This window comes from Bubalus bubalis, chromosome 12 (assembly GCF_019923935.1).
Source record: "Bubalus bubalis isolate 160015118507 breed Murrah chromosome 12, NDDB_SH_1, whole genome shotgun sequence".
Classification (NCBI taxonomy): Eukaryota; Metazoa; Chordata; class Mammalia; order Artiodactyla; family Bovidae; genus Bubalus; species Bubalus bubalis.
In genome coordinates, this window is record NC_059168.1 from 53,818,483 (window position 1) to 53,833,706 (window position 15,224).

Consider the following 15,224-nt stretch of genomic DNA (forward strand, 5'->3'; position numbering starts at 1 on the left):
ATTATATTTGAAGACATTGAGTTGAAGAGCACTATAACACTTAATGGCTTCCCAGGTGGTGCTAGTGGTAAAGAACCCACTTGCCAATGCAGGAGACTTAAGGGTTTGATCCCTGGTCAGGATGATCCCTGGAGGATGGCACAGCAATACACGCAAGTATTCTTGCCTGGAGATCCTGTGGACAGAAGAGCCTGGTGGGCTACAGTCCATGGGGTCACAAAACGTCAGACATGACTGAAGCATCTTAGCGTGCAGGCACATGGAACACTAAATTGAAATGTTCAGTAGCTGAATATTGAGATTTGGGTAGCAGTCATTTAAGTTTTTAAAATCTTTCAATGACTTCTCATTAAATTTTTCCAGTGTCACTTTCCATAAAGCATGATTTATACCATTTAGGAGTTTTGGATTTCATAAAATAGTATAAATACGGAAAGCTTAACTAATTGATTTGGATAATACCAAGAAGCAAAATGTGATTACTCAAATACCATAATATAGCTTATTTATAAGCTCAGAAAAGTCAAGAAATTACTGAGCACCCATGCTCAGAAGACATGGAAGAAGGTCTCTGTTTCTAAAAAAATGCATATTCCTTCAAAATAATAAAATACACCCATAAGCAAAATAAAAAGTACACATCAACAATAGAATAAGCTTAACTGAAAATTGTAAAAAGATAAATGACAGAAATGTCCATGTTTTATCTAATCAGAAACAGACTGATATAACTCCTGAGTTTAGAATAGAGAACTTTATACCATCTCTTTTATTATATTATTATAACACAGGGAAAAATTAATAAACCACATTCAGTAAATGAAAAATCTGAGGCAAGAAATTAATAAAATATCATAAGCCCTAGGACTTATAGCAGAACACAGGTGTATACTGGAGTATTAGATTTGTAACCACATCCCTTTTCAATTAAATTACTTTGTCTTCTGATGAGATTGCTGCATAGAGATTACTATAAATTTTTGAAATACTTTTTCTTCAAAGCATGATCCGCATTTTAAGAAATTATCTGTTTTTGGAGACCTGCTTTCCAAATGTATTGCCATTCTATGGAAAGCCTTATGAATTGATGTAAAGTATCTATTGAATTTAGTCAGGTAGATCTGAGTTGAAACTGTGGTTCAACATTTTACTGCTGCTGCTGCTTATGCTAAGTCGCTCCAGTCGTGTCTGACTCTGTGTGACCCCAGAGACAGCAGCCCACCAGGCTCCCCCATCCCTGGGACTCTCCAGGCAAGAACACTGGAGTAGGTTGCCATTTTCCTTCTCCAATGCATGAAAGTGAAAAAGTGAAAGTGAAGTCACTCAGTCGTGTCCGACCCTCAGTGACCCCATGGACTATAGCCTTACAGGCTCCTCCTTCCATGGGATTTTCCAGGCAAGAGTACTGGAGTGGGGTGCCATTGCCTTCTCCGAACATTTTACTAGTTATTTGATTAAAGCAAAACTAAAAATTTGAGATGTGTCAGAGATTTGTAAAATGACTACAATATGGCCCACTTTGTAAGTTTCAGATACTCTATTCAGATACTCAGTTCAGTCATTCAGTTGTATCTGCTTTTTGCGACCCCATGGACTGCAGCACGCCAGGCCTCCCTGTCCATCACCAACTTCCGGAGTTCACTCAGACTCACGTCCATTGAGTCGGTGATGCCATCCAGCCATCTCAGCCTCTGGCATCCCCTTCTCCTCCTGCCCCCAATCCCTCCCAGCATCAGAGTCTTTTCCAATAGTCAACTCTTTTCATGAGGTGGCCAAAGTACTGGAGTTTCAGCTTTAGCATCATTCCTTCCAAAGAAATCCCAGGGCTGATCTCCTTTAGAATGGATTAGTTGGATCTCCTTGCAGTCCAAGGGACTCTCAAGAGTTTTTTTCAACACCACAGTTCAAAAGCATCAATTCTTCAGAGCTTAGCTTTCTTCACAGTCCAACTCTCACATCCATACATGACCACTGGAAAAATCATAGCCTTGACTAGATGGACCTTTATTGGCAACATAATGTCTCTGCCTTTCAATATGCTATCTAGGTTGGTCCTAACTTTCCTTCCAAGGAGTAAGTGTCTTTTAATTTAATGGGTGCAGTCACCATCTGCAGTGATTTATGAGCCCAAAAAAATAAAGTATGACACTGTTTCCACTGTTTCCCCATCTATTTGCTATGAAGTGATGCGACCAGATGCCATGATCTTAGTTTTCCGACTGTTGAGCTTTAAGCCAACTTTTTCACTCTCCACTTTCACTTTCATCAAGAGGCTTTTTAGTTCATCTTCACTTTCTGCCATAAGGGTGGTGTCATTTGCATATCTGAGTTTATTGATATTTCTCCTGGCAATCTTGATTCCAGCTTCTGTTTCTTCCAGCCCAGAGTTTCTCATGATGTACTCTGCATATAAGTTAAATATGCAGGGTGACTGTATACAGCCTTGATGTACTCCTTTTCCTATTTGGAACCAGTCTGTTGTTCCATGTCCAATTCTAGCTGTTGCTTCCTGACCTGCATATAGGTTTCTCAAGAGGCAGGTCAAGTGGTCTGGTATGCCCATCTCTTTCAGAATTTTCCACAGTTTATTGTGATCAACACAGTCAAAGGCTTTGGCATAGTCAATAAAGCAGAAATAGATGTTTTTTCTGGAACTCTCTTGCTTTTTCAATGATCCAGCAGATGTTGGCAATTTGATCTCTGTTTCCTCTGACTTTTCTAAAACCAGCTTGAACATCTGGAAGTTCACGGTTCACGTACTGCTGAAGCCTGTCTTGGAGAATTGTGAGCATTACTTCTCTAGCGTGTGAGATGAGTGCAATTGTGCGGTAGTTTGAGCATTCTTTGGCATTGCCTTTCTTTGGGATTGGAATGAAAACTGACCCTTTCCAGTCCTGTGGCCACTGTTGAGTTTTCCAAATTTGCTGGCATATTGAGTGCAGCACTTTCTCAGCATCATCTTTCAGGATTTGAAATAGCTCAACTGGAATTCAATTACCTGCACTAGCTTTGTTCTTGTGATGCTTTCTAAGGCCCACTTGACTTCACATTCCAGGATGTCTGGCTCTAGGTGAGTTATCACACCATCATGATTATCTTGGTCCTGAAGCTCTTTTTTATAGAGTTCTTCTGTGTATTCTCACCACTTCTTCTTAATATCTTCTGCTTCTGTTAGGTCCATACCATTTCTGTCCTTTATCGAGGCCACCTTCGCATGAAATGTTCCCTTGGTATCTCTAATTTTCTTGAAGAGATCTCTAGTCTTTCCCATTCTGTTGTTTTCCTCTATTTCTTTGCATTGATCGCTGAGGAAGTCTTTCTTATCGCTTCTTGTTATTCTTTGGAACTCTGCATTCAGATGCTTATATCTTTCCTTTTCTCCTTTGCTTTTCACTTCTCTTCTTTTCACAGCTATTTGTAAGGCCTCCTCAGACAGCCATTTTGCTTTTTTGCATTTCTATTCCGTGGGGATGGTCTTGATCCCTGTCTGCTGTACAATGTCACAAATGTCCATCCATAGTTCATCAGGCACTCTATCTATCAGATCTAGGCCCTTAAATCTGTTTCTCATTTCCACTGTATAATCACAAGGGATTTTATTTAGGTCATACCTGAATGGTCTAGTGGTTTTCCCTACTTTCTTCAATTTAAGTCTGAATTTGGCAATAAGGAGCTCATTATCTAAGCCACAGTCAGCTTCCGGTCTTGTTTTTGCTGACTGTATAGAGCTTCTCCATCTTTGGCTGCGTGAGAAGTTGCCAAAGAACTTAACATCAAACATTCTAAGGTCGTTTGGCATTTGAAACAAATTGGGAAGATGAAAAAGCACTATACGTGGGTGCCTCATGAGCTGACCAAAAATCAAAAAAAGTGTAGTTTTGAAATGTTGCCTTCTCTTATTGTATGCAACAACAAACCATTTCTCAAACAGACTGTGATGTGTGACAAAAAGTGGATTTTATATGACAACCAGCAATGACAAGCTCAGTGGTTGGACTAAGAAGAAGCTCCAAAGCACTTGCCAAAGCCAAACTTGCACCAAAAAATGTCACGTTCACTGTTTGGTGGTCTGCTACTAGTCTGACCCACTACAGCTTTCTGAATCCTGGTGAAAACATTACATTTGAGAAGTATGCTCAGCAAATGAGATGCACTGAAAACTGCAATGCCTGCAGCCAGCATTGGTCAACAGAAAGGGCCCAGTTCTTCTCTGTGATAAGGCCCGACTGCACTTTACACAATCAATGCTTCAAAAGTTGAACAAGTTGGGCTATGAAATGTTGCTTCATCTGCCATTTTCACCTGACCTCTCAACAGCCAACTATTCCTTCTGCAAGCATCTCAACAACTTTTTGTAGGGAAAAATCTTCCACAACCAAGAAGATGCAGAAAATGCTTTCCAAGAATCCATTGAATTGTAAAGCACACATTTTTATCCTACAGGAATAGGCAACCTTATTTCTCTTTGGCAAAAGTGTGTTGATTGTAATGGTTCCTATTTTGATTAATAAAGATGTGTTTGAGCCTAGTTATAATGATTTACAACTCATGGTCTGAAACCACAATTACTTTTGAATCAACCTGATAAAGACATAAATGACTGGCAAACTTGATCAGCTGAACAAGGTACTCTTCAAATGCTGGCAGTATGTCTCATTTCTTTACCAGGGATAACATTTGTAATTTTTTAATAAAAAAGATTCATTTCATATCTCAGCAGTATATCTGTTGTTGTTTAGTTGTTAAACTTGTGTCCAACTCTTTGCAATCCCATGGGCTGTATCCCACCATGTTCTTCCATCTTTAGGGTTCTCCAGGCAAGAATACTGGAGTGGGTTGTCATTTCTTTCTCTGGAGTAGTTTATCACGCTACGCTATGCATGCTAAGTCACTTCAGTTGTGTCCGACTCTTTGCAACCCTATGGACCATAGCCTGCCAGGCTCCTCTGTCCATGGGATTCTCCAGGCAAGAATACTGGAGTAAATTGGTATTTCCTCCTCCAAGGAATCTTCCTGACCCAGTGATTGAACCTGCATCTATGTCTCCTTCATTGGTGGCCAGGTTCTTTATCACTAGCACCACCTGGGGAGCCCTGAGTAGCTTACCTCCTCCCCTTAATTCAGGTATAGCCCTGCTGCTTTCACTTTTCCTTAGGGAAAAATCTGTCTGTCATGAATATCTTCAGGATTAGCTTTCTGTGTCTTTATGTCTCTTTATGTCCCCTTGTCAGGGGATGCAGGAAGAATGTATTAACATTTTGCTGTAAAGTGAAATTTAATTTTAACCCCTCTATGTTTCTTTATCAGTCAGAGTAGGCCAGGTTATCCTGGATTGAGAAAACCAGAACAGGCTAATGGATAAGGTATTACTCAAAATTGATGTTTGTTATGCCAAGAGGGAGAAAAGAAATTCAGGTGATTCTTACAGATGGAATTCATTTTTTTGTCTCAGAAGAGACTCATGACACTTTTAATTATGACTCTTAGTCCTACTCAGCCTTAAGAGACCAAGGTGTACAATCCTTTCATGTTTTCAGAAAACTAAGATCCACAAATATTTAGCAAATAGCACAAGTGACTACTAGAGTTATAACTTAATACACACACACACAAACACACACACACACACACTGAGTGTTGAGAATACAGGCCAAAAATCATACATATGGAAAAATGTAACTTTTTGTTTCAATTAGTAATGTACATATCTGTCTGAGGCTCCCATTTTTGCCTAGGGGCAAAAATCTTAACCATTCAATTGCAGAAAAATTCAGTCACTTCCAGGTTTTCTTAGTAATGCTTAGTCATTAGAGATTTAAACTGAGCCAAATTAGCATTTTTGCCATCTGTGGATAAAGCTAATCAGGCATATGTAGAGTTATATCATAGAATCACACACATACAGCTTGGCATTTACTGCTTGATGCCAAAGGTCAACTTGTTTATCCATCATCTGCAAGATTGTTCTCAAGATGTACCAAAAGATGGTATAGAAGCAGAAAGCCAAGCTTTCTTTCCTACATTAAAATCAATGGGAAGAAATGGAATCAGACATGGCCCAGAGAACAAAAGATAATAAAGGAGACAAGACAGCAATATACAAAAAGATAACACATAGTTCATAGCAACCACCAAAAGAATGATTATCAATGGTGAGTGCTGGAAGATTTACTAAGTGAGGAGGCTAGCCTTTCAGTTTGGTTCAGCTCAGTCACTCAGTCGTGTATGACTCTTTGTGACCCCATGAATCGCAACATGCCAGGCCTCCCTGTCCGTCACCAACTCCTGGAGTCCACCCAAACCCATGTCCATTGAGTTGGTGATGCCATCCAACAATCTCATCTTCTGTTGTCCCCTTCTCCTCCTGCCTTCAATCTTTCCCAGCATCAGGGTCTTTTCCAATGAGTCAGCTCTTCACATCAGGTGGCCAAAGTATTGGAGTTTCAGCTTCAACATCAGTCCTTCCAATGAACACCCAGGACTGATCTCCTTTAGGATGGACTGGTTGGATCTCCTTGCAGTCCAAGGGACTCTCAAGAGTCTTCTCCAACATCACAGTTCAAAAGCATCAATTCTTCGGTGCTCAGCTTTCTTTATAGTCCAACTCTCACATCCATATATGACTACTGGAAAAACCATAGCCTTGACTAGATGGACCTTTGTTGACAAAGTAATGTCTCTGCTTTTTAATATGCTGTCTAGGTTGATCATAAGGGAGATTTCAGTACAGAAAAGGAAAAACCCAGATTTTAGTGTACCCACAACCAACAGCAAAGTATAATAACATATTCATTTATATTAAATTCTAATTTTAATAAAAGCTGAAATGTATTGTTTACTAATGTTGACTTATTATGTTAAGCACTTAATGTACACTATTTCCTTTAATTCTCATAATCATTTTATGAGGTCAAATGAATTAAGAATATTTTAGAGATTTGTGTGGTTTAAAGTACCTTAGTAACTAAGCTGATAGTTGTCAAAGAAAGAACTCATGCTTTGATATTTCTTATTCCAACTGGATGCTCTTGAACATTACACTGTTCTTTATTTGCTATGTTCAACTTACTAGTTATTAATTTGCAAATACAGCACACTTTGTTGTTGTTATTTGTAGTTGCTAAGTCATGTCCAACTCTGCTACCCCATGGAGTATAGCGTGCCAGGATCCTCTAGCCATGGGATTTCCCAGGCAAAAATGCTGGAGTGGGTTGCCAGTTCCTTTTCCAGGGGATCTTCCCAACTCAGGGATGGAACCAGCATCTCCTGCATTGACAGGTGGATTCTTTATCACTGAGCCACCAGGGAACCCCACATCACACTTTACATATATTCAAATTTATTCATTTATGAATGACTTATGAGTGAGAACATTTATAAGGGCCTGTTATGTCCTGAGTTTGTGTTCTGACTCCACCTTACAATAGCTATTTTAATATGAGGTCATTAATTTTTTTAGTATCTCTGATTTCTCACTTATATATAACAGAGACAACATAGAAGTTAAATTGTAATTGCCATCCCAATATTTCAATGTTATTTTGTCTACTGAACTAGCTAACATGTTGAGATGGAGAGAATACTATAAATTTTATGTATATACATATATATCATCATTGCCAGAAAAGTTTTGACATTCCACATGAAAAGAAGAGAATATTAAAAAGATAAGGATTAGCCAATAAATACAATGTTCATGATGTAATTCATGAATCTAGCAAGTAAGTATGGTGCATTAAAAAGCAAATATTTGGAAACCTATCTGATAATATTGCAGTATAATAAAGCAAAACATTAGTGCCAAAGAGTATCTTGAAAGCAAATATTTGGAAACCTATCTGATAATATTGCAGTATAATAAAGCAAAACATTAGTGCCAAAGAGTATCTTGAAAACAAACTCACCTTTCAATGACCAGAGATAAAAACAAAGGTTATCATCTCCAACTTCCCTGACCTTATTGTCAGATGTCCAGTGTTCTACTGTATCTAATAATTTGCAAAAAATGGCTAAATATTCCATTTTTATTAGTGTAATAAATACTCCACCAACTCTGCCTCAGTTTCTTGAATGAAAATGATCATGACAACTTTCCAATTGTATGAGTAGATGTTTGGGTAGTCTAAGTTAGTGATGGACAGGATCCTTCAAATTTAAAGCAATTTCTGCTGCTGCTGCTAAGTCGCTTCAGTCGTGTCCGACTCTGTGCAACCCCATAGACGGCAGCCCACCAGATTCCCCCGTCCCTGGGATTCTCCAGGCAAGAACACTGGAGTGGGTTGCCATTTCCTTCTCCAATGCATGACAGTGAAAAAGTGAAAGTGAAGTCGTTCAGTCGTGTCTGACTCTTAGCGACCCCATGGACTGCAGCCTACCAGGCTCCTCCGTCCATTGGATTTTCCAAGCAAAAGTACTGGAGTGGGGTGTCATTGCCTTCTCTGAAAGCAATGTCTATAAGATATTCATTATAGAGGACAAAAAAAAAAAAAAAAAGAACATACACAGTCAGTATTCGAATTATATTTAAAAATGTTTACAGGTTATACTTTGAGAATGACAGATCAATCCTCATAAATGCAAATACATTTCCCCTTACATTAATGGATCTGTGAGTGAATGCAACAAAACACAATTACAATTCTGGAAAACTGCAGAAGTATCAATTTAGGTGATCTGTAATATAGAGGAAAAGGAAGCCACAACATACAAGTTTTTATCATGTTAATTAGCCTAACTCTCCATATCACACAGTTAATAATAATTCAAGCTGATTTCCCAGGTCTGTGTAGGATGTGAGAGTAATCAATGTTCACAGTTCAGTTGTGAGTTAGCAGGCTCCAACAGTAAGATAACTGACACGAAGAGAAGAGACTGAATCTATATACCTTTCATCAAAAAAAAAGTGCTACCTGAGTTAAAAATAACAGGTTAGTGAATCAGCAGCTAGTTTTAAAATGTTTACTATCAATAGAACTTGCAAGTACTCAAATAAAAGTCCAAATAGCTTTCTAAATTATTTTATTAATGCCTTAGTAGGTAGGTTTTGAGTATCTGCCATCTGTCCAAAATTGTGCTGCTGTTTGCTCCTGTCTTGTTTCCTCTTCACTAATTGTTCAGATGTACACATTCAACCTTATCCCCAAGAAACTGATCTGTTTCAAATATATTCTTATTTGAAAGTCAAAGCCAAAGACAGCAATGTGGTTGTCAGTAGGCTCAGGTGTGCTCTTCATTAGAATCAGCTCCACTGATTGTAAACACAATGAAGGATCCCAGAGTACCAGTAATGTCCTGGCTAAAGCTTTCCTGTGTAACCTGCTCTGGTCCATTCCATTATATAAACACTCTAGACCTATTAGTTGTATTTGGATTTGAGTTTCACTACCTCTAATCCACATTTCCCAAACAACCTGAGCCCATGGGATTTCCCATGACGTTTTGCTGAGCTCTTGCTAATGCAACAAACTGAACCCGATTTTCCCATAAACCCCACACCTTCCACTTTTAGTCATTGCTCAAAATCATGGCTAGATTGCACCAACTGTCTCAACCCAGGATGGAAAATTTTCACTCTTATAACCCTATGGCTTGATAGAGAAAAGGTATCCTAAATCATCACATGATGATGGGAACCCAGAAAGTCATCTATCACTGTCCTTTCTTTGAAGATAATAACCTGACACTCACCATCACTGTAATCTTGGCTGAAGTGAAAGATCGCTAAGATTCATTACTAGGAGAGTCACATTGCAAAGTTCATGTTAATTCTTCTTTTCCATGAAAGTCTGACAGCATTAAAGTAAAAGATAGGTAAAGTGGACCCAGATTATGGACAGCCCAGAAAAATATGCAGAAGAGCTTGCTATTTACCTTACATGTTGTTTCCCTGAGTAGGAAAAATAAAAGTTAAAGTAAAATTTTAGTCTTTTAACTGTGTACTAATTTTGATCCCCAATTATCTGGTTTTTACTTATGTCTGGTATAACTTTCAATAGTGCTACATTTCACTCTCAAGAGAATTTCTATTTGGATAAAAAATTATTGTCACCCTGTATTTTATGAAGGTGATGAAGTGAGGTAGTTTAAATTAATGGGCAAAGTATCCATTGTCTATAATGCCCTTGAGACAGTTATTGACCAAAGAGTAATGTCTTGTTCAATATTCTTTACCTACCACTTCTTGATTAAGTAAACATGCTCTTCACTCACATATCTCTTCAATCATCCCACTTCTGCCTAGGAGAGATTTTGTCCTCTGTGGATAAAAATAGGGCTTCTGTGATAGCTCAGTTAGTAAAGAATCTGCCTGCAATGCAGGAGACCCGAGTTCAATTCGTGGGTCAGGAAGATTCGCTGGAGAAGGGATAGACTACCCATTTCAGTATTCCCGGGTTTCCCTTGTGCCTCAGCTGGAAAAGAATCTGCTGTAATGCAGGAGACCTGAGTTCAATCCCTGGGTTGGGAAGAACCCCTGGAGAAGGGAAAGGCTACCCACTCCAGTATTCTGGCCAGGAGAATCCCATGGACTTTATAGGTAAAAATAAAATGTGTATAAAAATAAAATGACTTCTTAGGTCTGATTTCAGTTCAGTTCAGTCGCTCAGTCGTGTCCGACTCCTTGCGACCCCATGAATCGCAGCACTTCAGGCCTCCCTGTCCATCACCAACTCCCGGAGTTCACTCAGACTCACTTCCATCGAGTCAGTGATGCCATCCAGCCATCTCATCCTCTGTCGTCCCCTTCTCCTCCTGCCTCCAATCCCTCCCAGCATCAGAGTCTTTTCCAATGAGTCAACTCTTCGCATGAGGTGGCCAAAGTACTGGAGTTTCAGCTTCAGCATCGTTCCCTCCAAAGAAATTCCAGGGCTAATCACCTTTAGAGTGGACTGGTTGGATCTCCTTGCAGTCCAAGGGACTCTCAAGAGTCTTCTCCAACACCACAGTTCAAAAGCATCAATTCTTCGGCACTCAGCCTTCTTCACAGTCCAACTCTCAATCCATACCTGACCACAGGAAAAACCATAGCCTTGACTAGATGGACCTTGTTGGCAAGCTAATGTCTCTGCTTTTTAACATGCTATCTAGGTTGATCATAGCTTTCCTTCCAAGGAGTAAGTGTCTTTTAATTTCATGGCTGCAATCACCATCTGCAGTGATTATGAAGCCCAAAAAAATAAAGTCTGACACTGTTTCCACTATTTCCCCATCTACTTCCCATGAAGTGATGGGACCGGATGCCATGATCTTCATTTTCTGAATGTGGAGCTTTAAGCCAACTTTTCCACTCTCCTCTTTCACTTTCATCAAGAGGCTTTTTAGTTCATCTTCACTTTCTGCCATAAGGGTGGTGTCATTTGCATATCTGAGGTTATTGATATTTCTCCTGGCAATCTTGATTCCAGCTTGTGTTTCTTCCGGTCCGGCATTTCTCATGATGTACTCTGCATATAAGTTAAATAAGCAGAGTGACAATATACAGCCTTGACATACTCCTTTTCCTATTTGGAACCAGTCTGTTGTTCCATGTCCAGTTCTAACTGTTGCTTCCTGACCTGCATACAGATTTCTCAAGAAGCAGGTCAGGTGGTCTGGTATTCCCATCTCTTTCAGAATTTTCCACAGTTTATTGTGATCCACATAGTCAAAGGCTGTGTCTGATTTGCCTGGGGTAAAAACTTTTAAATTACTTACCATACTTTCTCAAAATATCTTTTTTTTTTTCCATAATGACTTTACTTTTTGTTATTGAAACTTGATTTTGATTTTTAAAATATGTTATGTATATTTTGTTTTCTGGATGCTCTTAGCTTACTGAATCAAAAAAAGAGAGAGAGAATACATCTGTACCTATCTCCCCTTGAAATTTCAAATATAATTCAGTACAGTTCAGTCACTTAGTCATGTCCGACTATTTGCAATCCTATGGACTGCAGCATGTGATGCTTCTCTGTCCATCACCAACTCCCAGAGCTTGCTCAAACTCATGTCCATCGAGTCCATGATACCATTCAACCATCTCATCCTCTGCTATCCCCTTCTCCTGCCTTCAATCTTTCCCATCATCAGGGTCTTTTCCAATGAGTCAGTTCTTTGCATCACGTGACCAAAGCATATATAAATTATCCATCCAAATTTTTGAACAATTGCTAGGAAAAGTGGGTATGTATACTGAGATATCCAACCTTCATCTTAAAATTCAGCTTTGCTACTGCTAAGTCACTTCAGTCGTGTCTGACTCTGTGCGACCCCATAGACGGCAGCCCACCAGGCTCCCCTGTCCCTGGGATTCTCCAGGCAAGAACACTGGAGGGGGTTGCCATTTCCTTCTCCAAAGCATGAAAGTGAAAAGTGAAAGAGAAGTTGCTCAGTCGTGTCCGACCCTCAGCGACCCCATGGACTGCAGCCTTCCAGGCTCCTCCATCCATGGGATTTTCCAGGCAAGAGTACTGGAGTGGGGTGCCATTGCCTCCTCCGAAAATTCAGCTTTAAACCCTGATAATTTCAAATATCCTATATCAGCTCTGAAGACTCTGAAAGGTGCAACATAAAACATCTTCTAAATATAATTCAACACTCTCTCATACCATCACAAAATAACTTCTCATGAGAGGCAGCAGTAACCCCTACAATAAGTCGAATAGGAAAAGCTTATTTGAATCTTAATTGAATCTTAATTGAACTCTATTTGCTTACTCTACTTCAATAGCATTTATACCTACCAGAGAAGTGCAGGTGTATCCTTGAAGCAGTTAACTTGGCACTAAGAAATAGACTGGGTTTATTCATAGAGTATCCCAGGCACAAAGGTGATTTGAATACAAGACATATACAATTTGTCTTGGTGAAAGGGACTCACCTAACATAGAGGAAAACATAATGCAGAGAAACATCTGATAGAAGTAGTCAGACTCTGTCATTCTGTGCCCAGGATTATGATACTAATAGCAATCAAGTGTACCATGAGAAAATCAAGAGGAAATAAACTGGATACATATATAAACAGATGCCAATCTTTATCAGGCATTCTTTTTTAAAAGAGAGAATACATCAGAAAAAAATGGCTTATGAAAAAATGGATCAATAGTAAAAATATCAATTTAAAATGATAAGAAATAGTATAATTTAAAAATTATTTATTATATACAAGTAAAAGGATATTTGGGGAATCACACTTTGTGTTTCCACATAATTTAAATGGATTTTGTGAAGTAAAGACTTTTGAAAAATAGAAGACAAAGAATAACTAAAAACAAAAGTGGGACTTAGGAAGCATCACTACGAACAAAGCTAGTGGAGGTAATGGAATTCCAGTTGAACTATTTCAAATCCTAAAAGATGATGCTATGAAAGTGCTACACTCAATATGTCAGCAAATTTGGAAAACTCAGCAGTGGCCACAGGACTGGAAAAGGTCAGTTTTCATTCCAATCCCAAAGAAAGGCAATGCCAAAGAATGTTCAAACTACCACATAATTGCACTCATCTCACACGCTAGTAAAGTGATAATTAAGATTCTCCAAGACAGGCTTCAGCAATATGTGAACTGTGAACTTCCAGATGTTCAAGCTGGTTTTAGAAAAGGCAGAGGAACCAGAGATCGAAGCAAGAGAGTTCCAGAAAAACATCTATTTCTGCTTTATTGACTATGCCAAAGCCTTTGACTGTGTGGATCACAATAGACTGTGGAAAATTCTGAAAGAGATGAGCATACCAGACCACCTGACCTGCCTCTTGAGAAATCTGTATGCAGGTCAGGAAGCAACAGTTAGAACTGGACATGGAACAACAGACTGGTTCCAAATGGGAAAAGGAGTACGTCAAGGCTGTCTATCGTCACCCGCTTATTTAACTTATATGCAGAGTACATCAAGAGAAACGCTGGGCTGGATGAAGCACAAGCTGAAATCAAGATTGCCGGGAGAAAAATCATTAACCTCAGCTATGCAGATAACACCACCTTTATGGCAGAAAATGAAGAACATCTAAAGAACTTCTTGATGAAAGTGAAAAAGGAGAGTGAAAAAGTTTGCTTAAAGCTTAACATTTAGAAAACTAAGATCATGGCATCCGGTCCCATCACTTCATGGCAAATAGATGGGGAAACCGTGGAAATAGTGGCTGACTTTATTTTTTGGGGCTTCAAAATCACTGCAGATGGAAGACACTTACTCTTTGGAAGGAAAGTTATGACCAACCTAGATAGCATATTAAAAAGTAGAGACATTACTTTGTCAACAAAGGTCCATCTAGCCAAAGCTATAGTTTTTTCCAGTGGTCATGTATGGATGTGAGAGTTGGACTATAAAGAATGCTGAGTGGTGAAGAATTGATGCTTTTGAACTGTGGAGTTGGAGAAGACTCTTGAGAGTCCCTTGGACTGCAAGGAGATCCAAGCAGTCCATCCTAAAGAAGATCAGTCCTGGGTGTTCATTGGAAGGACTGATGCTGAAGCTGAAACTCCAATACTTTGGCCACCTGATGCGAAGAGATGACTCATTTGAAAAGACCCTGATGCTGGGAAACATTGATTGCAGGAGGAGAAGGGGATTGAGGGCAGGAGGATGACAGAGAATGAGATAGTAGGATGGCATCACCGATTCAAAGGACATGGGGAGGGCAGGAGAAGAAGGGGACAACAAAGAATAAGATGGTTGGATGGCATCACTGACTCAATGGACATGGGTTTGGATGGACTCCGGGAGCTGATGATGGACAGGAACGCCTGGCGTGCTGCAGTTCATGGGGTCACAAAGAGTTGAACACGACCGAATGACTGAACTGAACTGAAAAAAACAAAACAAACAAACAAACAAAAAATGAAATAATGATAAGATATTGGACATCAAGAAAGAACAGTGGTTCCTAAAAGACAAGGAAAAATAAATTGAACCCTATTTTGACTCAACTTACAGTCTATAGTACATTTTTCAAAAGAAATTGAGGCTAGGAAACATATGCTGGGCCAGTTGCTTTCCTGTGTTGAGGAGATGGAACTTGATTTCTGGGCCACCAAAGGAGGCCTGAGTACACAGACCAGAATAGGAGAAACAAGAGAGACATACAGAAGGGGTACCATATATCTGCACAGCTCTTGTAGCTGTCTGAACATATAGGAATAATTTTTAATGTTCTTTTTATTAATTCTATCACTGTTGTCACTTATAGATAAGCTTTGATTTATTGATTTTTTTTCCAGTTATGTGTTGTCTTATCCTGATTCTCAT